The sequence below is a fragment of the Hyperolius riggenbachi genome, chromosome 5, assembly GCF_040937935.1.
Source record: "Hyperolius riggenbachi isolate aHypRig1 chromosome 5, aHypRig1.pri, whole genome shotgun sequence".
Taxonomy (NCBI): Eukaryota; Metazoa; Chordata; class Amphibia; order Anura; family Hyperoliidae; genus Hyperolius; species Hyperolius riggenbachi.
Genome location: NC_090650.1, coordinates 79,011,259 through 79,028,277, shown reverse-complemented (window position 1 = coordinate 79,028,277; position 17,019 = coordinate 79,011,259). Strand labels below are relative to the sequence as shown.

Below are 17,019 nucleotides of genomic sequence, written 5' to 3'. Positions count from 1 at the left end.
TATATATATATATATATATATATATATATATATATATATCTTCGGGCCCCTTTTAATCCTGTTCAGTTGTACTATAGAACGTCATCCAAGAAAGCAGTATCTTCAATCCACCTTGCATAAACTTATTAATGACAAGCCTCTATTCCATTTGTAAGATGCGCCCCCATTACATGCAGCCAGCGGCTACAAAACCTTGCTCGCCTTAGACTACCACTAGAGCCTCAGCAGATAGAATTAACTTTCAAGCGGATTATTTAGACTGCAACAGGGATTGCTTTGGCTGATTAATCAGAATTGCATAGCATTAGGTTGGGTCGGCCAGTCAAGCCTGGTACTCACGTGCCCTGTCATGTTAACAGGGACTTGGTCATTGTTGTAGCGCTGTTCCAGAATGTCCGCGTTATCCTTGCGGCTGGACGCCAGGTTCAGACGCGCACGAGGTGTCCGGGAGTCAGGCTGAGCTAAGGAAGAGGGCCGGAGGCAGGAGGTGGATCACTGCGGCCAGCGTGGTGGCGGGATGACGTCACAACACGTGACGCATTTCGCCAATAGGCTTCCTCAGACGTGTATGGGCGGAAGTAAGGGCGCATCGCTCTTATAGTCGCTTCAGATGACGCCCTCCTCCATTACGTATTGCGTAAATATCAATTATGTAGACTCTTAGATCCTGAGCACCATCTAGTGTCCATTTTGAAAATAACAGGTAAAGTCACCAGAATAGATGAAATATATTTCTATAGGAAAACTTTTAGATTCATGTCACTATTCAAGCCATTAGGTTGCATAGAGCCACATTTATAGATCCAAAAGGATTCTTTTTTAAGTAGTTGGCGGTCAAAGTCTCCTCTTCTTTTGCTTATATTTAATTTATATATTCCCTTTGCCTTTAGAAATCTTGGGTCAGAGTTATGAAATCTTTTAAAGTGCATAGCTACAGGGCTTTTCTCATAGTTGGATTTAATATTGTTGACATGCTCTTGAATCAATTAACTAACTGTTTTGCTACATTTGGCCAGAGACGGCCGGAAAACTACATTAATAATAAAAGGAAACATTCCATTTCTAACATTTCTAATATCTGCCTGGAGCTCATCAGCAACCACCTGGACAGGCCAGACTCGTATGCCAGAGTCCTCCTCCTGGACTTCAGTTCGGCATTTAACACCATCTGTCCACGCAGACTTCAGGAGGGTCTAGCTACACTCGGTGTCCATTCCAGCCTACGCCTTTGGATCACAGACTTCCTATCCCACAGGTCACAATCTGTCAAGCTGGGTGACATTTCCTCCCAACCACGGACCACGAACATGGGGGCTCCACAAGGCTGCGTCCTGTCTCCAATGCTGTTCTCCCTCTACACCAACAACTGCAGATCTACAGCGGACTCTGTCAAGGTCATCAAATTTGCAGATGACACCACTATCGTTGGCCTTATCACCAAAGAAGACGAGAGTGCCTATCGTCAGCAGGTAGACAGTATCTGCCACTGGTGCAGGGAGAACAGGTTGGTCCTTAACACAGCTAAAACTGTGGAGATGATTATCGACTTCAGGAAGCATGCTCCTTCTCCATCACCAATCCACATTGACGTAACTGAAGTTGCGATTGTTCCCTGCGTCCGCCTCCTGGGTACCACCATATCAAACGACCTGAGGTGGAAGGCTAACACCAGCTCCACCGTGGCAAAGGCCCAGAAAAGACTCTTCTTTCTCCGTCAGCTGAAAAAGTTTGGCATGCCCCATCATGTCCTCACAAGATTCTACTCTGCCACCACAGAATCTATCCTCTGCTTTTCCATCCTGGTCTGGCACGCTGGTTCCTCCGCCAGGGACAGACAAAAACTCCAGAGGGTCATTAGATCAGCGGAGAAAATCATCGGGAAACCCCTCCCTCTGCTTGATCTTCTCTACACCTCGAGACTACACAAGAGGGCGCTAAAGATAGCCATGGACCCCTCTCATCCTGGCCACTGCTACTTCAGTCGCCTGCGTTCAGGGCGTAGATTCCGGGCCATCCCCACCAGGACCACGAGGCACAGGAACTCTTTTTTCCCTTCGGCAGTCAATCTCCTGAACTCCGCCCACGGCTCATCTCCACCCCATTGTTCTTAGACTCACAGACGCGCTTGGAACTTGTGGGCCGAGCCCTCATAGCCTGCCTCCACTATCTGTTGTATCTTGTTTAAATGCTTATCATGTATCTCTCTTGTTTAATGCACTGTTATTCATGTCCTTGTAGATGTTGAGCTCTGTAATGTGCCAAACCCAATTCCAGGCATGATCCTGTCATGCTTGGCGAAATAAATAATTCTGATTCTGATTCTGAATCATGTCCCTCATAGGTCTGTAGGTTTTTCCAATGTAGATCTTATTGCAGCTACACCTCAGCTGATATATGACCTTGTCTGTATCGCAATCAATATATTCCTTAATTCTAAAGGTTTCTGAGCCTTTTCCATAAAGGGGCACATAGGACAGTTACAGCAGCGAAACATCCCCTTTTTATTTCTAATCACATTTTCTGGTCGATTCCTGGGCTTAAACTTGCTACTCACCAGCACATCCGACAGGTTTCTGCCACGTCTTGCCGCTATGTGGGGGTAATCACCCACTAAATCCTTGATAATCCGGTCCCTATTTAACAAGTGCCAATGTTTTGAAAGTATATCCCTGACCTCATTATAATGAGATCCATAGGTAGTCACTACTCTAACGACATCTGGGTGAGTACCACTCCCTTTAGTAATTGACTTATTTGATAGTAATTCAGTACGCCTCTTAGAAAGGGCTTTGTAATAGGCTCTATTAATAATGTGTTTTGGATACCCTCTAGCCAGCAATCTAGTTCTGAGGTCCCCTGCTTCTATTTTGAAGTCTTCAATATCACTACAATTGCGACGCAGTCGCATAAATTGTCCTATTGGTACAGCCCATTTTTGCGCTGGCAGGTGTGCACTTTTTGCAGCCAAAAGAGTATTCCCTGCAGTATCCTTGCGGAATGTGCTCGTGACCAGGGAGCCCCCCATCTTTTTAATTCTTAAATCCAAAAAGGAAATCTCAGCATTACTAAATGTATAGGTCAGGAAGATGTTTCTCTCGTTGTTTAACTCTCCCACAAATTCGTGAAGTTGGCTCTCAGTGCCCTTCCAGACGACAAAAATGTCGTCCACATATCTTAGCCAGAGGGCGACGTGCTCCCGGTACCCACGCATGCCCCCAACCACGAACCTCTCCCAGAAGCCGAGGTGTAGGCAGGCGTAGGACGGGGAGCACGCCGCCCCCATAGCCACGCCCCTTTTCTGTCTATACAGCTCTCCTTTAAATTCAAAATAATTATGGTCTAATACCAGCCTCATCATATCAGCAACAAAATCAGAGTGGCCCTGTTGTTCACCATATTTCTTTTCCAAGTAATAGCCCAGGGCTTCCAAACCTTTTTGGTGAGGAATGGACGTGAATAAGGACTCCACGTCCAGGCCTACCAAAAGCCAGCCCTCCTCCAGATGCACACCGTCGATCGCAGCCAACACAGCCTTTGTATCCATCACAAAAGATGGCAATTTTTGTACTATATCTTTAATTTTAAACTCCACAAACTGAGCCACCTTCTCAAGAGGACCCCCGTTACCTGACAATATCGGTCGACCAGGAGGATTGGTTATATTCTTGTGGGTTTTTGGCAATATGTAAAAAGTAGGGATTGTATATATATCTACTTTTAGAAACTTCATCTCTCTCTCCAGCAGGATACCATCAAGGTAGCCCCAAATTATTTTGTCATTAATTTTATCTATCAGTTCTTTAAATGGGTTTCTATAGATCCTTTCATAGGTTAATTTGTCACTCAATAATCGTCTTACTTCTTTTTCATACATATCCTTACTCATTACCACTACATTACCACCCTTGTCACTTCTCTTGATTTCTATTCCCTTATTATTTTGTAGCTCATCCAAAGCTTTCCTTTCCAAACTACTCAAATTGTCACCTCCTCTTTTCTTCCAATTGATCAATTTTAAATCTTGTGCCACTAAATCCATAAACATAGCTGTGTATTTATTGCTACTCAGTGCAGGCATAAAATTAGATTTAGGGCGTAAACTAGTATGCAAAGCGGGGGGAGGTTCTCCATACTCTACCTCATAGAGAAGGTCACTCAGATCAATTTTTACAATATCGAATTCGGCTTCCTGGCTATCGAGTTGGGCATCTGCAGGAGTGGTGGCATACATTCTTTTTAGAAGAACACGTCTTAGGAAAAGTTGAATATCTTTGTACGTTTCAAATTCACAATTAGCTTGTCTAGGGCAAAAAGATAGGCCATGTTGTAAAACGCTAATTTGCGGCTCACTTAGGGGTATGTCTGTCAAGTTAATCACATCAAGGCTTTCATTTGTTACCTGGAGCAACCGCTGGCTCTCGCCTGATTCCCCCGAGTTTGCATGCCTTCTCTTCTTACCCCGCTTACCTCTTCTTCTATGTCTAAAAAATCATCATTTTCACTGAATTCCTCATTGTCATTATTGCCATTAATCCCATTCTTTTGGGGCCTTTTTCTATTTTTCTTCCTATTTTTATTTTTTATATCTATTGCTATTCTTCCCTGGTTTTTTAAGGATCCCTGATTTTCCAGACCCCCCACTTTCTTGTCCTGAAGACTCCCCGGCTGATTCCTCAGAGGTGTTACCCCAGCCGACCCTTCTGCCTTTCCCTCTCCTTAGGCCATATTTTTGGCCACTTAAATTAAAGATGTCCCCACGTTTATAGTCCTCTACATCTCTCATGAATTTCTTAATTTTCAAAATCACCTACAAAGCGCTTGTGCAATGAATCTCTAAGAGAGGGTTCATATCAGCGCGTTACATCTACTTTGCGCTCCGCAAAACGGTCCCTGTATCATTTTTGGGGCGATTTTGGTCTAATGGAAGGTATAGGAAGAGCGCTAAATGCTCACAAAATCGGTTTGTGTGTTTATTGCGTTCGCAATTTTAAGAATCAATGCATTGTATTTATTGTTTTCTGGGTAAAAGAGTTCACTTCCTGAATCGCTCTGCAAAAGCGCTTGCAGAATCGCTTTGCACAAAATTGTAGCATGCAGTGGAGCACCGGAAGGGGGGGATGCGCAAAAAAATGAAAATCACTGCTGTCTTTGGCGTGTCATTAAGCGATGGACACAGTGGAGGATCTGATCTTTAAAATTCTCAACAAATCCAACAAAGTACTGCAATCACTTACTTCCCATTCGCGCTCATCGTATATCGTAACGAGCAGGAAGAGGCATCACTTAATGACCCTTGTCAAGGCGATGTCGCTGGACCCGTTGGAAGGCGAGTACGTAGCTAAAGAGCAGAGGAAAGATAAGAAGATCAATAGTTTATATAGTTTTCCTCTGGGACTCTTGAGACACTGCAAATAAGCACTATAAAACATTAATCAAGTCACGTGTGATGTCATACCCGGTTCCTATAGCAACCACCGTTCCAATGTATTACCCCGCTGCGCGCATACATTTCACCACTTCAGCCTACAGCCCATTTTACCCCTACCTCCAAGGGCCATTGTAACCTGTCAGCGCTCCACCTATTCATTTGGCCATAACTTTATCAATGCTTCCCACACGTGAATGATCCATAATCTGGTTATTTTTGCCACAAATTAGGCTTTTTGAGGGGGTTGTGTGTTTTCAGTAATTGCTTTATTTTCTATGCATTTTATAGGGAAAAATAAGAAAAAAATACATTATTTCTTATTTACCCTATAGTTTTAAAATAAGCAATGCTACTAAATAAAACGACACATTTTATTTGTCCATTAGTCTTGGTTATTACAAATCTTAAATTTTGTTCCTAGTAAAATGTATGACGACAATATATTATTTGGAAATAAATGTATTTTCTCTGTTTTGGACTTTTTGTATCCAGGAAATTCAGGAAATTACAAGCCCTTATTTGCTAATATAGTAGTAATATACCCTCATGATATACAGTATATATATATATATATATATACATATATATATATATATATATATATATATATATATATATATATATATATATATATATATATATATATATATATACATACACACTGTATATATTTGTTGTAAACTGGGAGGAGGAGCTCTTGAAGTGGAATTTTTTTTTAAAGGAAACCTCACCCTAAAAAATGAAAAATCAGCTTTACTCCAGCCCCTTGCAGCCGAATGTCCCACGCTGATCGCTCTGCTCTCCGCCACCATCCCGGGCTCCCCGTACGCTGTTTAGGCCGACCTCGAGGTCATCTTTACTGCGCCTGCGTAAAACGCCACTGTCAATCATGGACACATGGTCCACGGCGTACTGCTATCCTATGCGTGTGTTCAAACTGGAGCAATGTGATTTCGTAAAAATCCTCCATAGCATTTCATTAGCAAGAGCTTTTCAAAATCACTAGCTCTTGTAGTGTGAACAAGCTCCCTTAATCTGCAATAGTCTAATGTGCAATATTTTTGAACGGTGTAATAACCGGGACAAATGGGCAAATAAAATACATGAGTTTTAATTACGGTAGCATATATTAATTTAAAGAGAACCCGAGGTGGGATTTAATTATGTTACTGGGGCACAGAGGCTGGTTGTGCACACTAAGACCAGCCTCTATTGCCCCATGGAGTGCCTCCATGTCCCCCCTGCGTGCCGCTATAGCCCCCGCAGTGCTGGCGACACACAGCGCATCGCCAGCACAATGTTTACCTAAGCGCTGTCTGTCAGCGCCGCTCCCCCGCATCGGCGCTACCCGCCCGCGTCACTTCCCTCCTATCAGCGGGAGGGAAGGGACACGGGCGGGTAGCGCCGATGCTGAGTGTTATAATTTAAGTAGGCCTCAGTTATTTGGACTGAGTTAGTCAAAAAGGCTTGAGGGGCAGACCTGCCCTTTAAGGGATTTTCTCTGAGAGAGAAAATCTGCAGTTCTGTCAGCAGAACTAGAACATACCAAGAAGCTGTTCTATGGACAAGGCCACAGGTCTCACTGACCTCAGCTTGTACGCCACTGGAACAATAAACATCAGCCATATTTACTAAATATCCACATTCCAGTAAGTAAAGGAAAGGTGACATTAAATATTAATCGAGTGGGTGGGTATTATAACACCACGATGGGGCTCATCCAATAGTCGGGTCTAGGGGATGGTGAATATGATGTCACGTTTAACTCTTTCCTAGTCGGTATTAAAAACCTAGGTGGGCGCTCAGAGCTCACTATGCTTCTGACTTTCCCACTAGATCTAAAGGCTGACTGGAACCTCTAAGTATTTCCATTCTATATGTAATCTGATATAATGTATGCTGTACATAGGTAGTCTAGTGTAACGTAGTGTAACATAGTTAGGAAGAAGGTACCTGATTGACTTCAGCAGGAAGTCTAATTAAGAAGCTTGTAACGCATCATGAAGATTGGCGTTGCTAAGATATGATGAATGTATCTATCTGTATTTCTGTTTCCTGAATAAACTCCGTAAACATTGAAGAAGCCTGAGAAAAGTCTATCTCCTGCTTGCTGTGGTGAGAGTCAAGTGGTCTCACAGTCTGTGAGACGCAACTGTAAGAAGTTAATGGTGTCGAAGCAAGGTGATATAGAATAGGTTCTAACAATGGTGCCGATTAAACCCTGATTACACACTGTCTAGCAGAACAAGCAGACAGGGGCCGGGGGGCCGAAGAAGTTTTCAAGATATTCCACAGCAAAACAAGCGGAATAGACGCAGACTGGAAAAGCTTATCAACCTGATAAGTGGTGTGGGATGTGTGCGGGAGCCGAGCACACGGGCTGCAATTCGAGGAATCAGCGGCGAAACTCTTGGACGTTTAACTTTGACTGCATGTGCCCTGCAGTTCACAGCCTACATTGGATCAGAAGGAACCCTCTGATGGCCAGCTGGCAACATGCTGCGAGAGGTCGATCCGCTGTGGAGGGAGTGGGAGCCCCCCCAGAAAGTTCCGGTGTCCATTCAGTTTCGCGGAGAACAGTTGCGGAAAAGCTGATGAATTGCGAAGAATCCGCAGATCAGGCATGTATGATTTACGTTGTTATATTGCATTATCTTTATTGTGCAAGGAGTTGTTGATGTGTACATTCTGTGTTAATTGCAGTTTGGTGTCTGCGTATTTTTTTTTTTACCTTCGGTGTAAAGCGTATATAGTACGGGCTTTAATGTTTCTGTAATGTATGTTACGGTTTAGAATGTGGTTACATCCACATTTGTCACAGGCATGTTTTTTTTCTGCTGGTGGTATTTGCTGTGTTTTGTTTTTTTTCGTTTTCTCAGAGAAGCTGTCTGCGTAGGGGGAGGACAGCTTGGAGGGAGGCCAGCGGTGTTTTAGTCTAGCAGAGAGCGCCCCGCAGACGAGGAGGGGGGCGGCTTTCGAGCGAGTAGACAGAAGAGGGAGTGTGAGACAGTTGGAAAACTTAGAAGTAAGTTTTTTTCCTTCGGTGAGCTGGCGTTTTTTTCCTGAGCCCGATCAGTGTGTTTTTTTTCCTCTCTGTCCGTAGTGGAAAGCGTAGAGAGATAAGTAGGCTTCTCTCGTTCCAGTCAGTGCTGCTAACATGTTTTTCAATGTCTGCATCTGTTTTAGGTTGTGTAGCGAGCTCCGGCTGATAAATGTCTCAGAAGAAGTTCTAGCTGGGATGATAACAGTTAAAGTGGTTTTAGAGTTATGTCTGTGATAGAGAGAGAGAGATTCATAAGTCTCTGGGGATCCTTATGTCTGATTGAAGTTCGGATTACAGCTGAGACGTGGGGTTTGTTTTTCTCAGGTTTGCAGGCATTCGTGAGGGTATGTGACAGAATGCTGATGTTCTGCACTGTATATCGATGCTGTGTAACTATGCATGAAATGTTTGTTCTGTTTGAGTTTGTTTTTTCTCCTAAGGTTTATAGGATCGAGAGGTTGCTATGGGAGCAGCCATCTTAGCTGGCAGTCCAGGACTCAAAATGGCGGTAGTGGAGAGGGCCCGCCCCCAAGAGTCATGGCTCCCACACGTCATGGCAGGGGGGAGGAGGGGCTGGGGGATCCACGTCACGTCAGGCTGTGCTCGCGGCTCCGGGCAGAGCAGCTGAAAGGGAGGGGGGTAGAAATACAGAGACATTCTACTGAGTGTCTCGGATTTCAGAATATTTCCCCATAGCCTGAGTCCAGGGAAAGGAATGCCAGTATACGTGCACCAAGCTATTACTGTAAGACTAGCATGGTCACGGATAGGAAATGTTTCCCAGCTAGGTGCAGGGAGACAAGGAACAGCGCAGATCAGGAAAGGGTCTGTACTGAGTTGCTTATGGGATTATTCCTGTAAGTGGGGCACCTTAATGGGTGTTGCAGCATGAGTTCCCAATAGAGAAAAGGGGGGACAGTGCAGCAAGGGGGTGCCGGAGTTGAAAAAGAGGGAGTTGACCAATCCGGGTTTCCGTCGCCGCTCCTGCAGAGCGGTAACGTTTTTTTCCGGTTTTTGTCGTGGACAGGGCCAGAGCTTGACTAAGAGGTCTATGCTGGGCTGGGGCTGTTTTTTGTGCGTTTTTTTCGTCCACTGATTGGTCAAATATGTTTTTTTCCAGCTCCTATCAATTGTAGCACAAAGAACAAGAACTGACAGCAGTTCATGTGGCAATTGAAAGAATTGCCATGTACAGAGTGACGGTGTATCAGGACGGTGTTTGCCATGTGACTACCTACCAAGTGGGCATTCAGGGATCTGTATACAGGCATTTGACGCTGGAATGCTTAGCCCTGCACCCTGTGTAGTTTAAGTGCAGAGTGCTCCTTCCTACAGGGAGGCGACCGTTTTTTTTGGTAGTATGAGGGGAGTGGCGCGGCAAACATTGGTCAGAGAGTACAACACACAGAACTTCTAGCAGAGCTGGTATCGCAATGAAGTTCTAGGTAAGTAAATGCGAAAATGAGTAAGAGCATTGCAGGCTCACCTGCAAAGCAGCAACAGGTGTGTGGCATCCATACTCTGTGCATACGACGGCCGCGTATGTACAGAAGGGGGGGGGTGTGGTGAGCGCTTGCAATGAGGCGAGAGCTTCCAAAGGTGAAGTCCGCGGGAGCATATTTTAAACAGGTGAGTACTGAGGATAGTACTTAGGTAGGGGAGAGAGGTTGTAACTCCAATCTACCAATAAGAGTAAACAGAGTTCATGAGAACCATAAAGCAACGAGATCAATTACGGCATATATTGATCAAGTTAAAGTGTACAGAGTACAAGCCGCAGGGCGAATCCCAAATCATTAATAAGAATTGATTTGTTTGTATTTCGATTTCAGGAGTTTGGCACTATGGACTTGAGACAGCTGCAGTGCTGGCAGCAAAGATGGAGATGTCAGTCGGATAAGCGAAAGGTTCCAGATGCCAATCTGAGGTTGGAGAACAACGAGATTCCTGAAATTGGAAAGAGACTAAAACACGAGATTCCTGAAATTGGAAAGAGACTAAAACACGAGATTCCTGAGATCGGAAAACGTCTAAAAAAACTGACTGAGCAAAGCATAGTGCAAATTGCTAATGTTTTTCTTTCCCAAGGTGGTGCTTTTATAATGAAGAGTACCGTGCTGATGGTGATCCTATGTTGCCATTTCGTCCTAGGAGAACGAAGAGAGGACATTCTCATGTATAATAAGGGGTTAATGAGAATGCAAGGCCCAAGCATGTTAATGTTTGGTGACCAAGGTACTGATCCTTTCACACCTCCCTCCGCTAGGCACAGATGGACCAAGCAGGGATGGAGGAAAAGAGCACTTGTGCCAGGAGAAAACAAATTTCATGGCACAATGTGGGTGAAAGGTCTGAAGGGTCAGGTGTGCGGGCAGTGGGAATTAAATGGCAGTGTAAATCTGCTATTGAATGCCACACTCCCAGAATCGATGCACCGATCCAAAGTTTGGTTAAAAGGTACATTGCAGTACAATGGGTACATGCAAAAGGTGGAGTGTGTGATTCAGGGGTACCTTGTCTTGGTTATGCAGAGTGAGATGGTTCCAGATTGGAGAGGAACGAGCAGGAGGCGTCAATTCTCCTACCAGAGAAACGCAGGGGACAACATCACCCTCTGGAACTACCAACAGAGAGTGCCTCTGAAACAACTATACACACGTAAAGGCTGGAAAGCCGAGGGTTGGTGGTTCTCGAAACAAGAAGTAAAAATCGAGATCAAGCCACATTTCCAGGTGACAAAGAGGGTGGGGAGAGCGGTCCCGAGGGAGGGAAAGCCAACACAGGGAACCCCATTCACACTACACGGGTCACCACAGGGGACTATAGTACACAGTCCATATGCAGCCGCTTATCCTCAGGCTAGTTGGGTAAGTGAAGAGGTACTCTTAATTGAAAGATTGCAGAGAGTACAGTCTTCCCAACCTCAGGTACATATTGTGCCTCAGGACATAAGGGGGGAAGAGGTCCAATCAGGACAGTTGGGGGCATATTTTGTCAGGGAGAGGCTAAAAGATCCTGTGCAACTGAGATTGGACAAGGGGAGGTATATCGATTTTTCTGGAGAAGGATCTTTTGCATGGAAGCTTCGAGATGTTTGGGTGAACAAATGGAAACGGTGCAACATTCCTTTAGGCACCGCCACTTCCTTAGTTCCCACCTCAACCCATGTCTTACACCAGGACCTGAGAGGTCAACCTTTTTTGGTGCTAGACGGGGAGGTGAAACGAGTAGAGTTGTCCTCATGCGGGCAATTCTCACAGAGGTACCTGTGTTTGCCGGGGCAAGTCAAATTTAGTGAAGAAGCCTGCAGGCTCAATAACGCAGAATGCGAGGCTACCATTCAAAAGATCCACCCTGAAGCCAAACCGATAGTTCCGGTGGCTGAAGGAAAGGTTTGTTTTAGCATCATGTCTAAGGACACATTCAAGGTACATTTTCATAATTGTTCCAATAAGGGGGATCTGTCAAGGGGAACATATTGGGGGAGCGGAGATCCCATATGGATCCAGTCATCCAGGTTTGATGACGTTATTTCTCAAATTGTTAAGAGAACTCTTAAGGTCAAAGTTTCACTGGTAGTTCCCGTCCTAAAAGAGAACATGACATGGGTCAAAGGGGAACAGGGTTTGATCCAAGACGACCACATTTTGTTACAAAGGTTAAACAAACAGTACACTAAGTTAGAGGTAAGATTTCACCTTGATCCAGGTGATTTTAATTTTAGGTAGAACACAAAAATAAGCAGGTGAGCTCCAGTCTGACCTGGTGGGAAAGGTTTCCGGTGATGTTCCAGGGACACTCGGACTGGGCCTCTGCAGTTCAAAGGTTCTTCCCACACCCACTGGTCGTCTGGATGGGGATGACAACTTTAGGCATCATTATCCAGGTGAGGTTGTGTGTTAAAATTACGTAAAACAAATTAACCTGGTCCAGAGATTGGTGCCTCATAAACAATCTCATGAACCAATATTTTTAAATTAAGGGATATACAGGGTTACGGGTATAGGTTTAGCAGTACCGATGAGCTGATTGTATAAAGGCGCTCTTTTAGAAGGCACCTGGCACTGCTCCATTGAGTAACAAACAAACGAGTTTCACTTTTCTGTGGTCATGCAAGTTTGCGAGTGATACGCAAGTGACGCAAATGCTGAGCATGTGGAATAGAGGGACTTAGAAGTAGGGCCTCCCCAGAGAGCCTGGTTACAGGAAGACCAAGAGGTCGGGCTCTCTCTCTTCAAGGGGTAACCACCGAGAGCAGAGAAGGTGTGTGAGCACGAACATCGAAAAGCGAAACATAAAGAAAGAAACCAGGTACTGGTAGGTTCAGAAGCTGGGATCTGCGGGTCAAGCCTTTTTAGGGGGGATTGTTATAATTTAAGTAGGCCTCAGTTATTTGGACTGAGTTAGTCAAAAAGGCTTGAGGGGCAGACCTGCCCTTTAAGGGATTTTCTCTGAGAGAGAAAATCTGCAGTTCTGTCAGCAGAACTAGAACATACCAAGAAGCTGTTCTATGGACAAGGCCGCAGGTCTCACTGACCTCAGCTTGTACGCCACTGGAACAATAAACATCAGCCATATTTACTAAATATCCACATTCCAGTAAGTAAAGGAAAGGTGACATTAAATATTAATCGAGTGGGTGGGTATTATGACACCACGATGGGGCTCATCCAATAGTCGGGTCTAGGGGATGGTGAATATGATGTCACGTTTAACTCTTTCCTAGTCGGTATTAAAAACCTAGGTGGGCGCTCAGAGCTCACTATGCTTCTGACTTTCCCACTAGATCTAAAGGCTGACTGGAACCTCTAAGTATTTCCATTCTATATGTAATCTGATATAATGTATGCTGTACATAGGTAGTCTAGTGTAACGTAGTAAGGAAGAAGGTACCTGATTGACTTCAGCAGGAAGTCTAATCAAGAAGCTTGTAACGCAACATGAAGATTGGCGTGGCTAGGATATGATGAATGTATCTATCTGTATTTCTGTTTCCTGAATAAACTCCGTAAACGTTGAAGAAGCCTGAGAAAAGTCTATCTCCTGCTTGCTGTGGTGAGAGTCAAGTGGTCTCACAGTCTGTGAGACGCAACTGTAAGAAGTTAATGGTGTCGAAGCAAGGTGATATAGAATAGGTTCTAACACTGAGGAGGCGGGGGAGCGGCGCTGACAGACAGCGCTTAGGTAAACATTGTGCTGGCGACACGCTGCGTGTCGCCAGCACTGCGGGGGTGTAGCGGCGCGCAGGGGGGACATGGAGGCACACCATGGGGCAACAGAGGCTGGTCTTAGTGTGCAGAACCAGCCTCTGTGCCCCAGTAACATAATTAAATCCCACCTCGGGTTCTCTTTAAAACTATAATGGCCAAAATCTGAGAAATAATGATTTTCTTTCCATTTCTTTCTTAATCTTCCTGTTAAAATGGATTTAGAAAAAATAATTCTTAGCAAAATGTACCACCCAAAGAAAGCCTAATTAGTAGTGGAAAAAACAAGACATAGATCAATTAATTGTGATAAGTAGTTATAAAGTTATTGGTGAATCAATGGAAGGTGAAAGTTGCTCGGATGCATAAGGTGAACAACACTGTAGGCTGAAGTTGGTAATCAAATGTGCAATTTTAAGCTGAATTCCACTGTGATGAAGTCTAGTAGGTTCTCATAGTGTAATACTTTTCTTTTTAAGGGCCCGTTTCCACTATCGCGAATCCGCATGCGCTGCCCGCATGCGGATTCGCACAGTCAGTACAAGTGGATGGGACTGTTTCCACTTGTGCGTTTCCACGCACGTTTTTCTGTGCAGGAAAAATCTGCAGGGTAGGGCCCTCAGAATTCGCCTGCGTGTGGAATGCAGGTGAATCGCACGCAATGTATTTAATAGGGAAATTGCATGCGTTTTCCCCATGCGTTTTTTTGCCGCGATTTCGCATGCGATTTCGCATAGGTATTAATGTTAATTTACACAGGCAGTGACATGGTTAATTTCGCATACAGCCTTACCTATGCGAAATCGCATGCGAAATCGCGGCAAAAAACGCATGCGGAATCGCACCCGCATGCGATTTGCCTGCGGTGATTCGCCGGCGATTCCGCAACGCTATAGTGGAAACGGGCCCTAAAAGTTTTTTTTATTTTATTTGCTCCTTTGTATACCTTGCCTGAGGAAGCGGGCGTGTGACCCGTGAAACGTATTGCAAACTTTTGTTGGAGTAAGAAACATTAGAATTATTTTTATGATACGTTGCTGTTGTCATCTATGGGGAGGTAAGTCCACCAGTACCCCCTCCCCCCCCCCCCCCCCCCCCCCGTTTTAAACAGTTTTCAATATTTTTTATTCTTGATTGTCGCCTCTGTATATACAATACTATGGTAGGAATTCAATTGTGAGCTTCTCTGAGGACACTGTACTGTACTTTCTAAACTGCGGAATTGCATATCATAATAATCTATGGTGCTGCTGCATTTTCTGGAGGCATATGTGTGGATTGTGCATTGAATAAACAAAAAAAAAAAGATACAACCTGCACCAGTTTTCTGCACAACGCAACCAGTTTTCAATAAAAATCAAGGGCTACAGTACCAAAAAGTAGTTAAATGCTCTGCAAATTGCACAATTGTTCAGCAAAATGCTTGCAGGGAATCATCCGTGATTCCCAAAGATGCAATTGTGATCCCTCCCTCAGTGAAATATCTGCCTGGAGAATACATGTTCTACCTTTGTCTGCATGGGTTTTCTCTGGCCATTCCAGTTTCCTCCTACATCACAAACACATACAGATGAGTTATTTAGCTTCCCATGGGGAGGGGCTTATCATGAGGGAGTCTCGGGGCCTCACAAAATCAGCAGCATGATAAAGTGATCCCACAGCCTAACACCTGCTAGATGAGGGAATGAGGAAATCCAAGGTCAACAAAAAGGGTGAGAAGCCAGTGCCTGATACGCCTGAAATTAGCCGCATTTTTTGCAGACCGGGAGAAGGAAGGGACACAGTTATGTCCAAGATGGCGGTGGAACACGGACATCAGCGAGCTGACAGAGGGAAGGTGGGTGACTCGCCATGTGGCAGAGAGGCAGCTAAGCCACAATAATTTCCCCAACATACAGCCCCTAGTCATAGATGAGAATCTAAAAGAATACATATGCTGCCAGGCTAGGTTCACAGTGGTCAGTTGCATAACCCATGCGTTATGAGTGTGGACTGCAATGGATACTGGTCACAGACATTAAAGAAAGCCTGCATGTAGCAAGTGAGAGGCGCCAGGCTATGTACCGGACCGCATTGGTGATATGCTCCTATTTATCTGAGGAAGTGGGATATACCCACGAAACGCGTTGCACCTTGTTCGGAGTATGTAAATAATCTGATTTTTGCTTAAAACAGCAATTTTTTGTATCTGTTTTGAAGGGGTAAGTCCACTGCTACCCACTTCATTTTATCCATTTTAAAGAAATATTGTTTTTACCCTGTTGGCGCCTCTGTACTACTATTGAAGTTATAGAATAAGGCGGTCAGTTACAACTCAGTACCATACCTCCCAACTTTTTCAGATAATGAAGTCTGACACTTTAAGTCACACCCCTTCACACCTCTATCCACACCTCATTAAGCCTCTCACCATGCATATCCCAATGAAGTCAGTAAAAATCATTCAAACCACAGGGGTCCTTTTTATAATCATTCAGTTTTTGTTCATTTTAACATTTGAAAATATATATCAATTTAATTGATGGAAATAAAGTTTAGAATCAGTTAGAGAAACTGTAACCAAGGATTAAACTTCATCCCGATCAGTAGCTGATACCCCCTTTCCCATGAGAAATCTTTACCTTTTCTCTAACGGATCATCAGGTGGCTCTGTATGGCTGCTATGAAACCCCTCAGCTATATTGCTGATATTGCTATGAAACCCCTCCCACAGTGTGATGTCAGCACCAGGGTGCTTACATCACACTGTGGGAGCCTTGTTGCATTGCGGGAAATAACAGCTATTTCCAACTGCCAAAAATGCATCACCTCTTTCCACAGACATTACCTGCCAGCAGTAAAAATGTCAACATGTGTTGAAGGGGCACTACAGCGAAAAACTGTAAAATTTAAAATATGTGCAAACATATACAAATAAGAAGTACATTTTTTTCCAGAGTAAAATGAGCCATAAATTACTTTTCTCCTATAATGCTGTCACTTACAGTTGGCAGTAGAAATGAGACAGGAGTGGAAGGTTTTGGACTAGTCCATCTCTCATAGGGGATTCTCAGCAAGGCTTTTATTCTTTATAAAGATATTTCTGAAAAATAATTTAAACAATGATGCTGGCCAGCTTCTCTGCTCGCTACAGTTTTTTAGCAGTTGGACAGAGCAACTGCCATTCACTAAGTGCTTTTGAAAATAAATATATCCCTGAGAATCTCTATATATATAAAATCGGATGTATGTGTGTGTGTATGTGTGTATGTGCCGCGATCACGCGAAAACGGCTTGACCGATTTGAACGAAACTTGGTACACAGATCCCTTACTACCGGGGATGATATGTTCTGGGGGTCT

The 17,019-nt window shown here is 44.2% G+C and overlaps 1 long non-coding RNA gene across 1 annotated transcript in view; it reads right to left on the bottom strand.

Annotated features, from left to right (window-relative positions):
* LOC137519647 (uncharacterized) overlaps positions 1 to 16,800 on the bottom strand; it is a 131,925-nt gene extending 115,125 nt beyond the window's left edge. The window contains exons 1-2 of the long non-coding RNA XR_011021063.1: positions 16,663 to 16,800; positions 5,235 to 5,338 (exon numbers count right to left, since the gene is read on the bottom strand). This is a non-coding gene — a long non-coding RNA (uncharacterized lncRNA). The remainder of the gene's footprint in view (positions 1 to 5,234; positions 5,339 to 16,662) is intronic.
* Positions 16,801 to 17,019: the final 219 nt, after the last annotated feature.